This window comes from Salvelinus sp. IW2-2015, linkage group LG13 (genome assembly GCF_002910315.2).
Source record: "Salvelinus sp. IW2-2015 linkage group LG13, ASM291031v2, whole genome shotgun sequence".
Taxonomy (NCBI): domain Eukaryota; kingdom Metazoa; phylum Chordata; class Actinopteri; order Salmoniformes; family Salmonidae; genus Salvelinus; species Salvelinus sp. IW2-2015.
Window position 1 is genome coordinate 39,809,241 of NC_036853.1, and position 15,013 is coordinate 39,824,253.

A 15,013-nucleotide genomic window follows, 5' to 3' on the forward strand; every position below is an offset into this window, starting at 1 on the left:
TCATCTCTGTAGAAGAGCTCAGCCACATCCGGTCCTTTAGATTGCCCGCCCGCCACACTCTGAGGGCATAGCCAGGGCCTGGTGGACAGAAAGAGAAATTAGGAGGGGGGGGGGGGAAATTTTAAGGGCGGGGATGAAGGGGGGGAAAGGTGGATATCGGTGGAAAGAAAGTGAGAAGGACAGAACAGGAGTGGAGAGAAAAATGACGGACATGGTAGAGAGAGAAGGTAGGGAATAGAGGAAGAGGTAGAGAAGAAGAAGAGAGTAAAGAAGGGTATAGAGATAGAAAGGCAGAGAACAAGTGCGAGAGAGAGAAACCCGAAAGAGGGGGAGTTAGTTCTCACAAAGTGCACTTAATAACAAACCCATATTTAAAATGTATAAACGCGTCTCAACCTCGCAGAGAGTGCTAGCGTACATATTATGGTGAGGATACACAAACTTTCACTACAGCTCGCATGGCATGTGTGCACACACACTTAACAGTCCCTCTAACTGTAAATCAAAGTGCTGTGAGAGCAGAGACATGGTTTACTCATAACTTAAGGCGCTACACATAGGATTGTATTTTTATTTTTGCATTGTAATTCATAAAAATGGCCATAATATATCTGCAGTGATTGTGGAATGATAGTGTTTCACAGTATACTTACACGCAGTGTTGTGATTGGCTGGGATACTCGTCTATTGATTTCTCCCACTGTTAAACTGGGAAAGCTGTTTTGACTTTGTGGCTGTGTTATCTAGTGGAAATCTCTCTCATTTGCTTGTTGCTAAAATTATACACTGCTTGCTCAATTTCAGTTTCTGTGAGAAAACAAGCAATGAATAGTGTAGGGAATCATTGTACCATCTAAATCGCTAGAAACATATTTCCATAGCAGATTATTGTTTTTGGAAGTTCAACTGAAAAGGATCAGTCCGTGTTGATAGGTAGCAAACAGGATCTTTATTGTAATTCCAGAATTTCCATAATATATCTGCAGTAATTGTGTAATGTTTCACAGTATTACTTACCTGTCAGTGTTGTGATTGGCTGTGATAATCGCCTAATGATTTCTCACTCCTTAGCGGCATCTGTTCTGAATTTGTGGCTGTGTTTTCTGGGCTTGAGCCTTTTACTTTCGGTGTTGGTCCACCAGCTTCAAACAGCTGTAMAACAATATCTGCTATTGGAAATATGTTTCTAGCGATTTAGATGGTACAATGATTCCCTACACTATTCATTGCTTGTTTTCTCACAGAAACTGAAATTGAGCAAGCAGTGTATAATTTTAGCAACAAGCAAATGAGAGCGATTTCCACTAGATAACACAGCCACAAAGTCAAAACAGCTTTCCCAGTTTAACAGTGGGAGAAATCAATAGACGAGTATCCCAATACAATACTATCCTAATACTGTGAAACACTATCATTCCACAATCACTGCAGATATATTATGGCCATTTTATGAAATTACAATGCAAARATAAAAATACAATCCTATGTGTAGCGCCTTAAGTTATGAGTAAACCATGTCTCTGCTCTCACAGCACTTTGATTTACAGTTAGAGGGACTGTTAAGTGTGTGTGCRCACATGCCATGCGAGCTGTAGTGAAAGTTTGTGTATCCATCACCATAATATGTACGCTAGCACTCTCTGCCGAGGTTGAGACGCGTTTTATACATTTTAAATATGGGTTTGTTATTAAGTGCACTTTGTGAGAACTAACCTCCCCCTCTTTCGGTTTCTCTCTCTCCGCACTTGTTCTCTGCCTTTCTATCTCTATACCCTTCTTTACTCCTCTTTCTCTCTCTACCTCTTCCTCTATTCCCCTACCCTTCTTCTCTCTCTACCTTGTCTCGCGTATTTTCTCTTCCACTCTCTGTTCTGTCTTCTCACTTTCTTTCCCACATACTCCACTTTCTTCCCGCTTCACCTCCTTAAAATTTCCCCCCCCCCTCCTAATTTCTCTTCTCTGTCACCAGGCCCTGGCTATGCTCGAGTGTGCGGGCAGGGCAATCTAAAGGACCGGATGTGGCTGAGCTCTTCTACAGAGATGACCCCGAGAAGCTTTTCGCTGACCTCCGAGAGATCGCCATGGAGTTTCGGGCGTATTGCTAAGGGGACCTTATATATAGGGGGAGGGGAGAGTTTTTTGATTAAGAAAGTGTGTGTGTTCGCTCTCTTCCTTATTCAAAGTGTGTAACAACGCGTGTTTTGAGAGTTTGTATGAAGTGTGTCTGTCCTTCTCGATGCTGTGTCCGACAGGCCGAGATGTGCGCAACAACGAGGTGGTGGCCATCAAGAAGATGTCCTACACACCGGCACAGTCCAACGAGGTGGCCAATGCGTGCGACACTTAAGTTGATGAATAGAAACGGATGTGTTAGTGTTGGCTGGAACAAAAGCCTGCACACTCAGGATCCTTACATAGGCTTTTCAAGAATGGATTAGAATTTTCCCTAAACATCAACTTTTTTGTCTATTTTCCATGATTCCCTGTGGCCTGATGTTTGGTATTAACCCTGCTCCCTCGTTCTCTAGAAATGGCAGGATATATATCAAGGAGGTGAAGTTCCTCCAGAAGCTCCGTCATCCCAAACCATCGAGTAAGAGGATGCTACCTCAGAGAACACACAGCATGGGTGCAGTATTAGCAGTGTGTGTGCCCCCAGTACACTATTTGAGTGTCTACTAATAATCTGTCCCCTCTCTCTCTCAGCTGGTGATGGAGTACTGTTTTAGGCTCAGCCCGATCTTCTAGAAGGTTAGTACACCAGAGAACACTGCAGGATTATTTGAGTCAGTTAAAGGGGTTAGCATGTTTTTGAAGCTTTGTTTCTTTTTTCTGACTCTCTCTCTGCTGTGTGCTCTGTCTTTCTGTGTGTTCTCGTCTTTTCTGTCGTTGTCCTCTGTCTTCTGTGTGTCTCTGTTTCTTTGCTGCGGTGTGTCTCTTTTCTCTGTTTTGTGTCTGTCTTTCTGTGTCTGTGTAGTTCACAAGAAGCCACTACAGGAGGTGGAAATAGCTGCTATTACCCATGGTGCACTACTGGGCTTGGCCTATCTTCACTCCCACAACATGATCCATAGGTAATATTATAAAAATATATGCCATTTTAGCAGATGCTTTTATCCAAAGCAACTTAGTCAAACAACTACTACGACCTCTTGGTCCATGCTACTGTGTTGTCCATATGCTGTCACTGTGCAGTGTCTTAGAGCAATTTTGGCTGTTCAATTCCTGTTCCGTTTTCAATGCTATGTCTTTCAGTCTAGTCTGTCATCATTGGTTCTACAATATCTCAGTAACGTCTCAGGGATTTTACTCAGTGCCGTTTCAGTAATCATTCCGTCGTTGGATAATCATTCCATTGTGGCCTTAATAGCCTGGGCTCATTTTCCCAATAGCGATGGAACTTCGGCTTACAAGTGTTTTTAACAATGGATCTTTCCTACAACGGCCGAAGACGTAACATGAGTTTTCCAAAACACCACTACAAGTGCGTCGGTGGTGCATGTGTCGTCACGAATAGSATCGAAGGAAAAGGAGCGCTGCTCTCGGAACAGCTTTCTCCATTCAAATATTTCCTTAACATTTGAGTTATTTCACAATACTGACGCAGAGAAAGAGATTACCACCTACGGCTGCAAATATTGAGGCAGTTTACTCTAATGCTTACCCAATAAAAATGCAAAAAAATCACAGATTTTGCACATTACGCACATAATATATTGAGACAAGTTATAGACGGTAGCCTACACGTAGCAAAATAAAACTCGATTGATTGAACATGAAATGTATTTTGATATAATTGAAATAGGCCTATAAGCTTACTGTTTATATTTTTGTGCATTCAACTCTGTTTTCGTTCTAAGCATATTTTTATAYGTGGCTTGTTTGTATCAATTGCAAAGACATTGGCAACGTATTTGTAGTCAACTTTGTTCTGWAGTTTTTYGCAGGCACAGAGAGGTGGATAAACCATGTGATTCTGTTTTAGCTGAGATCTGTGTATAAAGTGATTCGGGAGGGCAAAAAAAGCATGTAATGACACAATTAGCTGTTCTACAAGTGGTCTGAGGTAGGCGTTAGATTACGARCATTTTCATGTACAACGTTAATAACAATTGCTTGGCGATTTAACGATTCCCCTATGAAGGTTCTAACGAGGAACTTAACCTTACGATGCTTTTGGGAAACCGGGCCCTGGCCTCTTCTATACCATATATGCTATATAGGGTTAGCAAGGCCGCTATTGCAAGGCCGCTCTTGAGTATCTACAATTGTATAGAAAGTATGCAGAAATTATAATGGACCTATATACTGTGGACTATATATACATATTTTTTYTTCTTCAAATAACTGCCCTTTTTCTGTCCCGCAAATTAATTTTGACAAACAAATCGGTCCCTTTTTAAAATCTCTGTGGCCCCCGAGCCAAAACGTTTGCCCACCCCTGGTTTTAAGTGAATATGTTCAACGTTGTTGTCTCTGCGCTGTTAACGTTGTGTTACCGTTTTGTCGACATGGTTTTTGTCACGTTGTGTTAACATGGCTCCTCTCCTCTCAGGGATGTGAAGGCGGGGAACATCCTCCTGACAGAGCCTGGCCAGGTGAAGCTGGGAGACTTTGGCTCTGCCTCCATTGTTGCCCCCGCCAACTCCTTTGTAGGAACCCCCTACTGGTGAGGAGCTAGAACTGCAAACTGTGGACTATTCAATTCCTTGTGGGCCAAAGTACTGCTGGTTTTCTCCTGTGAATCTCCAAATCCTCCCCCACCCCCTGCCCTACACACGAGGGATGGTCCACTCTTTTTAACCAGTGGCTGATTATAAAGGAGATGGTTCACTCTTTTTCCAGGATGGCTCCGGAGGTGATCCTAGCGATGGACGAGGGTCAGTACGACGGCAAGGTGGACGTCTGGTCTCTGGGCATCACCTGTATAGAGCTGGGTAGGCATCGCCATGGCAAGAAACCACTCTCTAGGATCTTCATGGCAACAAACTATTCACAATCTCTATGGTACTTTAGAGAGGGAATGCCGCCCTTGGACACCACATCAAGAAAGAGATCTAACAATGTAGTATAATATAGGAAATATGAAGGTGTCTTGGCAAATGGCTCCACAGTGAACTTTGACCCCAGGCCCTCAGTGTGACCCCTGTCTGAGTGGTCTGACCAAATCCCTAACCCCTGGGAGTTGGTAATAGTCTATGTTGTGTATGTTTGTCCTGGCATTGTTACTGGGATTTAAGAGACTCAGCACTAAGCTACTTTGGCTGTTAGCTAACTTGTCCTCTCTCTCCCTTCTCTCTCTATCACTTGGTCACTTTCTCTCTCTCTCCCATTCCTTCTCTCGATTGATCTCTCTTCTTTCTATACCCTTTCTCTCTCTCTCTCTCATCTCCCTTTAGCGGAGAGGAAGCCTCCTCTGTTCAATATGAATGCTATGAGTGCCTTATACCACATCGCCCAGAATGAGAGCCCAATCCTAGCGTCCAATCACTGGTGAGCGTCCCTCTTCCTCATGTACATTTCTCCACTCCCTTATCCGTTTGTCATTCACCTAACCTCCTCTCTTGCTTAACTCTTGAACTCCTTTTTTYTTTTTYTTGATCTCTCCTTTACATCACTGTCTCGTTGTCACTTAACGCTCTTTCGCTCACTCACCAGCTCTCTCTCACTCATCAGCTCTCTTTCTGTCTTCTCTCTGACTGAACTCTCTTCTCTCTCGTGCCGTAGGTCTGATTATTTCCGTAACTTTGTGGACTCCTGTCTACAGAAGATTCCACAAGACAGGCCTATCTCTGACGTGTTGCTGAATGTAAGAGTGCAGCGCACACACCTTTTTCTTGTTCTTTCTCCTCTTCCTCAGTTTCTCTCTCTAACTCTTTGCACCCCCCCCCTTTTCCCCTCCTTCCCCTGTCTGTAGCACCGGTTTCTGTGTCGTGAGCGTCCCCTAACGGCGGTGATGGACCTCATAGCGAGGACCAAGGACGCAGTGCGGGAGCTGGACAACCTCCAGTACAGGAAGATGAAGAAGATCCTCTTCCACGAAGCCCACAACGGACCCACCCCAGAGGGAGGCGAGGAGGAGGAGGTAGGGGCACACTTGTTAGGGTAGATCTGGGTCRATCACTTACAGTGCCTTCAGAAAGTATTCATACCACTTGACTTATTCACGTTTTGTTGTTACAACCTTTTTTYCCCCCACTATCTACACACAATACCCCATAATGACAAAGTGAAAACATGTTTTTATAAATGTTAGCTGATTTATTGAAAATAAAATACAGAGATCTAATTTACATAAGTATTCACACCCCTGAGTTGATTCATGTTAGAATCACCTTTGGCAGCGATTACAGCTGTGAGTCTTTCTGGGTAAGTCTCTTAAGAGATTTGCACACCTGGATCACTTATTTGCACATTTATTATTTAAACAAATAATTTAAGCTCTGTCAAGTTGGTTGTTGATCATTTCTAGACAGCCATTTTCAAGTCTTGCCATAGATTTTCAAGCCTWTTTACGTCAACTAACTAGGCCGCTCAGGAACATTCAATGTTGTCTTGGTAAGCATGTCCAGTGTATATTTGGCCCTGTTTGAAGTTATTGTCCTGCTGAAAGGTGAATTTGTCTCCCAGTGTCTGTTGGAATAGAGACTGAACAAGGTGTTCCTCTAGGATTGTGCCTGTGCTTAGCTCTTTTCCGTTTCTTTGTATCCTAAAAAACTCCCTAGTCTTTGCCAATGACGAGCATACCATAACACGATGCAGCCACCACCATGCTTGAAAATATGAAGTGATGTTGGATTTGCCCCAAACATAACTTGGTCCTGAATACAAAGTGTTATGTTTCTTTGCCACATTTTTTGCAGTTTTACTTTAGTGCCTTATTGCAAACAGGATGTATGTCTTTGAATATTTTATTCTGTACAGGCTTCCTTCTTTTCACTCTGTAGTTAATCCACAACACTAACCTAAATGACAATGTTGATCCATCCTCAGTTTTCTCCTGTCACAGCCATGTAACTCTGTTTTAATGTTACCATTGGCCTCATGGTGAAATCCCTGGGCGGTTTTCTTCCTCTCCGGCAACTGAGTTAGGAAAGAYGCCTGTATCTTTGTAGTGACTGGGTGTATTGATACATCCAAAGTGTAATTAATAACTTCASCATGCTCAAAGGGATATTCAATGTCTGCTTTTTTATTTTTTTCCATCTACCAATAGGTTCCCTCCTTTGCAAAGCATTGGAAAACCTCCTTGGTCTTTGTGCTTGAATCTGTGTTTGAAATTCACTGCTTMGCTGAGGGGCCTTCAGTAATTGTATGTGTGTACAGAGATGAGGTAGTCATTCAAACATAATGTGAAACACTGTTATCGCACACAGTGAATCCATGCAACGTATGACCTGTTAAGCACATTTGTTCTCCTGAACTTATTTAGGCTTGCCGTAAGAGGTTGAATACTTATTGACTCAAGACATTTTCATCGTTTCATTTTTAATTTGTAATAATGTCTAAACAAATACACTTTGACACTATGGGGTATTGTGTGTAGGCCAGTGAGAYAATCTCAACGTAATCCATTTTAAATGCAGGCTGTAACACAACATTTGGGATAAGTCTAGGGGTGTGAATATTTTCTGAAGGCACTGTATCTTATGTTAACTTTCTGCCTGCCTGTGTCTCTCTGCCTGTTTCTGACTGTCCGTATCTGCCTGCCTGTCTGTGTATAATGTCTCTATTTTTCTTCTCTCCTTCCCCCTCCCTCTCACCCAGGAGGTGGAGCAGTACCTGCTGCGTACGGGCACTGTGGGCAGCATGGAGAGTTCCCAGTCTGTGCCCAGTATGTCCATCTCCGCCAGCTCCCAGAGCTCCTCGGTCAACAGCCTGGCGGAACGCTACCGACACAGCAACGAATGCCATATACCGAGGAGAGCAAACACCAGTCACCTCCAACTCCTCCATTATCACACCGCCCTACCGTAAGTCTAGAAGATGTTGTTGTGAATGGGTTTGGTGCCTGGGATTGTCTGGGAAATGGCCCTATGATGACTGAAAGGAAGAAGAATCTCCTCCAAAAAACCACCCCCCCTTTTAGTCTGAAGAAGAGGTTGTGTGTGGTGGTTTGCTAAGAGAGAAATATGTGCAGAGCTTATAAATTATTTTGTGTTTATAATAATAACTGTGGAATGTAAATATATGTCAAGTGCTGAATGATAAATGATACCTAGATATGCTGTGTAAACATTATACCTCCTGGCCCTGCCACCAATCTTCCCTGTAATTCCCTACCTATCCTACATCGACCGATCCTACCCATGTAGTCACCCACCGAGCTCACAGCTCGAAATAATCGTCAAATTAAGTCCCCAAAAATTGAGTCTACTAAGCAATGCCACTCCAAGCTCTCACAGTCGAATGAAATACTATTAAATTAGATCTCTTAGAACCTCCCTATTAATCTATTAACCAATCCCATACCAGTCAGTCTAACATTCACTTATAAAAACATCCCTTTTCACCCCTTCGTCCACGTACCCGAGGGTATTGTGTTAGTAATAGTGCGGGGGAACACATAAGTAACTACGCACGGACACGTGCTAACAACAAAACCTAATAATGTCAATAGGTGATGAATACTTTTCCTGGAAGCCCCACCATCCCGGCGCCACGTCAAGTGATTGAACCCAATCCTCCCCTCCTACGTGCAGCCACCTCCAATCCGATAACCCCTCCCTGCCCTTAACCTCCCTACACCTCCTCCACGCTCTCCCTCAGAGACCCATCCACTCTCTTGGTCGTAACCCGTCCATGACCCGCCTGAAAGCGCTCTTACACCTCGGCTAACCCTCTCGAGGATTACCCCTTCTGTCAATTCTTACCGAGCCTGACACTAAGCACCAACCCGCACCTAGAGCCCTTTGCCTCCAGCCTCCATACTACTCCGCACTGCGATACCGTCGGTTCCTCGCTATGAGGTCCGATGCATCTCGCCTCTGACAGCTTCTCTTTATGGCGTTAGGAACGCGCTTTCACATTACGAGCTATCAGACCTACCATCGGCACAAGCGTAACAACAGGAGGCAAGGCCGCACAGGAACTAGAGAGAACCGCGCGTTGCACCACCACCTATCTTCCTCTCAGACGAGGAGAGCACAAATGTCGGAAAAAACTACAAAGAAAGAAAGAACCAAGAATAAACATAGTTGAAAACACATTCCCTCTCTTTCTTCCACTCTCTCCTCCCCTTTCTCTCTCTCTTCCTCCCATTTCTATCTCCCCACTCTCTCTACCCCCCCCCTTCCATCTCTCCAGGTCACTCGTCAGATCCAGGAGCACGAGCAGGGCTCAGCGCTGAGGGAGCAGATGTCCGGCTATAAGAGGATGAGGAGGCAGCACCAGAAACAGTTGATGGGCCTGGAGAACAAGCTGAAGGCTGAGATGGATGAGCACCAGCTGAGACTAGACAAAGAGTTGGAGAACCAGAGGAACAGCTTCGGAGGAGAGGGGGACAAACTGGGCAAGAAACACCAGGCCATCCTGGAGAAGGAGGTGAGGGATGGCAGGACTGGAGGAAAGTTGGGGTTTAGGAGAGGGGGTCAAACCGGGCAAGAAACAGATKACCAGAATGTAGTATTTTTCTCCCTTCATCCCAATATTGGGGCTATATCCAGGAAGGCCAAAGTTCCAGAAGCTGGGCCTAAAATAGTGTATTAGAGATCATACAAAAGATTTTGCTGTGAGACTTGTGAGCATGAAAACAATCTTATTTGTTGGTCTTATGTGATTAATAAGGAGCATCCAGACACTGCACTTGATACATTTATGAAATTGCTTCTTCCAATTTATTGATAAACATGCACCTGTTAAGAAACTGACTGTTAGAACAGTTTTTTTATACCCCTTTTTCTTTCTCCACAATTTCGTGGTATCCAATTGGTAGTAGTTACAGTCTTGCCTCATCGCTGCAACTCCCGTAYGGACTCGGGAGCAGCGAAGGTTGAGAGCCATGCGTCCTCTGAAACACAACCCAACCTAGCCGCACTGCTTCTTGACACAACGCACATCCAACCCGGTAGCACCAATGTGTCGGAGGAAACACCGTGCACCTGGCGACCTGCGTGCACTGCCCGCCACAGGAGTCGCTAGTGCGCGATGAGACAGGGATATCCCTGCCGGCCAAACGCCCCCCTAACCCGGACGACGCTGGGCCAATTCTGCGTCGCCCCATGGACCTCCCGGTCGCAGCCGGCGGTTGAGTCTGAGCTCGAACCCAGAATTGTCTACTTTGGTTGTGCACAGCCGAGCGCAGTGCCTCTTTAGACCACGCGCCACCCGGAGAGGCCTTGTCGTAGAACTGTTGAAGGCTCCCATGGATTATGAGGTGAAAGAGATGGAGCAAAAGTAGTAAGGGCCTGAAGTCTGGCCTGCACCATCTGACTGGCTGACTTACTACAAATGAGAAATGATGTGACTAAATCAATCAACAAAAAAGAAGAAAACTGTTATTATTGAAGCTCTAGATCAATGATAATAAACAAATGATGGGGAAAACACTATTGGCAGTACTTTTGAATAAATTCATGGGCAAAAGACAAAAATCAAACTCCATCTTTTATTGAATTAGATGGCTTTTTCATCACAAAACATTTGATGTTGCCAATTATTTTAATGAGTATTCTTTATTGGCAAAGTAGGAAAACTTAGACAGGAAATGCAAACAACGAACAGTGAGCCATCGTAATCAGGATATAAAAATACAAATAATGAAAGAAAAGCATTGCAAGTTAGAATTTTGTAAAGTTAGTTGGACATTACTCCTGAAGGTGTTGACCCTGTTTGCAACTTCTACACCACTGTGATTCATTATTATTGTGACCCTGCTGGTCATCTATGCAACATTTGAACATCTTGGCCATTTTGCTGTTTATGATCTCCACCTGGCACAGACCAGAAGAGGACTGGCCACCCCTCATAGCCTGTTCCTCCTAGTTTCTTCCTAGTTCCGGCCTTTCTAGGGAGTTTTTCTAGTACTGTGCTCTACACCTCGCGTTGCTTGCTGTTTGGGTTTTAGGCTGGGTTTCTGCTACAGCACTTTCTGACATCGGCTGATTTAAGAAGGGCTTTATAAATACACTTGACATGCCTTGCAGTACTTTTGCAGATTTAACCCCACGTCTGTGTTGGCAGTTATTGTTGGAGCAGGCGTTTCAATGCCCATGACAGAGGGTATCACGTCTGCTACAGACGCAGTGATAAGCTTATTTCTCAAGTCAGTAGTTTGAGTGGAGCTAGGAGTGTGTTCATGTTCACCAAATGCCATTTTGAAATGGCAGCAGCGCTATGAGATCCAGCACATTCTTAAGCATGCAATACGGCTTTCCTCAGTACGACATCCTCGTCAACCCACTGTGCTGTCAGACTCAGCATGCTCATGGGGCTGACATCGCTGGTCCAAATGTCAGTCGTGAAGCTTATAGCAGTGACGCCCATAGCAAGTAGCTCATGGRTGTGCGTTTCAACATTACTGTGTAATTCCAGTAGGGCAACATCTGAAATATAGCACCTACTTGGTAGTGTGTACCGGGGCTCAAGGTGCTCAACCAGTCGGCAAAAACCAACATCATCCACAACAGAGAACGGTTGATTATCAAGGGCAATGAATTCCATTATCTTGKCGTTAATGGATGTCTCGATGATATTTTCTTACTCTTTCAAATGACTGTTCGACTTGAACTTATTTAGTTGTTGAAAGTGTGCGCTTAGTTGCATATTACYTTTTTGTTATCTTCCTTTGAAACTTCTAAATAGATCCACACGGCAGACATTGTGGGCTAGGTTAGGAATGCTGTGTAGCGCTGTATTTATTTGWGGCGTCATCTACCTACGTTATATAGGTATGCACGTCAGCTTTGACATCGTTATTGCACATCGGCGTTAAACTAGACATCGAGCCGATGTTGGCATCTTTAGCTAATATCGTCCGATTCCGATATGCTTACCGATATATCGTGCATCCCTAGTCAAAACATATAGATTCAATGGTTGTAATGATGAGGAGCGGTCTGTCCGTAATAAAGAGATGCTCTGCTTTTTTGACACCACTTTCCAAAAAGCAAGTCATCCAGCCTCTGGTTTAGTCTTATATTGATTATTGTCCAGTCTTGTGGTGAAGTGCTGCAAGGAAAGACCTAGTTAAGCTGCAGCTGGCTCAGAACAGAGCGGAACGTCTTGCTCTTCATTGTAATCAGAGGGCTGATATAAGTACTATGCATGCCAGTCTCTTGGCTAAGAATTGGGGAGAGACTGATTGCATCACTTCTTTTTAAAAGAAACGTGTTGAAAATCCCAAATTGTTTGTGTAGGCCACTTACAAACAGCTCTGACCTCACCATGGGTCTTTTCATTCCCCAAATCCAGAACAAAATCAAGAAGCGTACAGTATTATATAGAGCCAATTTTGCATGGAACTACGGGTAAAGCAACGCCTCTTCCCTATTTGACCTAGATAGTTTGTATGTATTGATATGTAAGCTTTAAAAAAAGCTATTTTGTTTTGTGAGGACCCCGGGAAGAGTAGCTGCTGCTTTTGCAACAGTTAATGGGGATCCTAATATAATACCAAATGCCTCCCTCTCTCTCTCCCCAGACCAAGGCAGCCCTAGCTGAGGAGAAGAAGTTCCAGCAGCATATCCTGAGCCAGCAGAAGAAAGAGCTGACCAGTCTACTGGAGTCTCAGAAACGCCAGTACCGTCAGCGCAAGGACCAGCTCAAAGAGGTACAACCTTATTCCATCCACATGTTCCAACCACACGACTACCTTATTCCAACCACACGACTACCTTATTACAACCATACAGGACAACAGTACAATTGTAGTCACATGGGGCTGACCCAGGAGTGGCTGGTGTCACCCTCTAACCCAGAAATTTTGTTAGCATTCTAGTAATAGACACCCAATGGGCTTTGTGTTTTTTGGCACCCCCTTGTGTACTAAGCAGTAATACCGTAAATCCTGGATGAGAGATGAATGACAAATGAAAATATGGACAGCGCCCAACCTAATGCTAATCTATTCAAATTCTGAGCGAATCACACAACTAAATCGAGGCAAAGTTGAATTAGATGTGACTGAAAATGGCAAAATTGCCTATCAAAATAAATGTTTTATCATATTAGTTTTGGAAGCCAATTGATTCTGATTTGGAGCAAATAAAGTTTATGTAAAAAACATTTTTAGATGCGAACTTTCGATTTTCCCGAAATCACTATGTTTAAATAACTTATGCTTGAAGTTGATAATGTTGGGGGAGATTCTAAGGGATATGCTATATAGGTGATGGCCAGATCTGCCAATTAAAACCGGCGGCTGTTTTCGCCGCTCCTGCCATAAAGCTTCCATTCAACTTGATTTAAGTTCAGATCTGAGGCGCTGTGAAACCCTAATGGTTTGACAGAGAGAGAGAGCCGGCTGGTGAGCAAGACCTCTGAGCAGGTCAATCTCCCCCAGTAATATACCTATATATAGCGTACAATAGGCCTGCTATACCTCTCTGAGTAGGTCTTGTTCCAGGTTGTGTCGGCAGCAGCATCTTCCTCTTGTACTGGCGACACTGCAGCTCGTAGTACTGCCTCTGTCTCCTAGCAGCCCCGCCTCTCCTCTGCCTGCAGCTGCGCAGACACTCCTTCTGACGCACCAGCCATTCCTGCTTCTCCCTCTTAGGGGTCGACTGGTTCTCATTCAGTTCCTAGTAGAAACACAGGGGAAGGGTTAGAGGTGACACCATCGACTCATTACAAACACAGGGGGAAGGGTTAAAAGGGTAGGGACGTGACAAATGGCTCAAAATTCCACGTCAATTCACAATGCAGAGTAATGGTCTACAATACGCATGTATGAACACTAGGCCGGGCAATTAAGTTACATGTACCCCAGTCCATATACCCTTGAAAGTGTTTGCATGTTTGTTTGTCTGTAAGGTAACTAAGCCTTTTTAAATGCAGCCATAAAAAGCCTTCTCTGGAGATCGTTTCGAGGTGCCACTGAACAGGCATTTAACTTGTCTGTAAAGGATGCCGCTATTGAAGCGGAACTACCGTCATCACTTTGGTGATCAGAACCTGTCATCAACTTCTCAAGCTGCCTGCATCTTCCATAGCAAGCTAGCAAGGAACGGAGGGAGAGGGATGGGTACAGTATGGCAGGTCGGCCACCAGACAGAGGAGTCAGGCTAGTGCACGGTTCTATCTATCGGCAATCACAAGCTGTATCTCACACAATTTTTTTGCACTAAAATCAACTTCAGTAGAGCAGGGCCTATCAATGAATAGGCTGGGAGAACAGACCGAACAACATCATTTGCATCATTAGCGAAGACAAAGAGCAGACGAGCCAGCTGCACCATGATTAAACCATTTGTGGCGAAAAAACATTGTTTTTTCCCCTTAGGATTTTTTTCTTAACTTTAAGGATCAATTTCATTTAGGACGTTCACACCCCTAGTTAAAGGCTGACACCAGCCACTCTTGCTTCTCCTCTTAAGGGTCGACTGGTTCTCATATCAGTTCCTAGTAGAAACAACACATGGGGAAGGGTTAGAGTAGAGTCATCAACTAGATTCAGCACGTCTGATTTTACTTGGAACGGATGTTCGGGGGGACGGAACATAATTACAAATAATTTGTAGACTGCAAATTAAGCCGAAGAAGCCAAACCGACAAATGTTTGATTAAAACGTAATATATATTTAGAATCTTGCTTACATTTGGTATATGATGGATTGTTTGTCTCTATTATGCGTTGGAATACTTGGGAACAGATTCTAAAATAAAAAATGTAGAACTGGAGCTTGATTCCTGGTGTTTTTACAGTCTTACGCGAACAAGAAAAAATCATTTGTTTATTATTTTGCTCAGAAAAATTAGAGGGCCCAAATAACATTTTGGCCTGTGCGCCACCAGTTGGGGAACCTGGGTTAGAATGTGACACCAGCCAATCAAAACAACACATGGGTAAGGGTTC

The 15,013-nt window shown here is 44.0% G+C and overlaps 1 pseudogene; it reads left to right on the forward strand.

Annotated features, from left to right (window-relative positions):
* The first annotated feature begins 2,236 nt into the window (after positions 1-2,236).
* The window catches only part of LOC111971250 (serine/threonine-protein kinase TAO2-like), a 41,565-nt pseudogene continuing 28,788 nt past the window's right edge, over positions 2,237-15,013 (forward strand).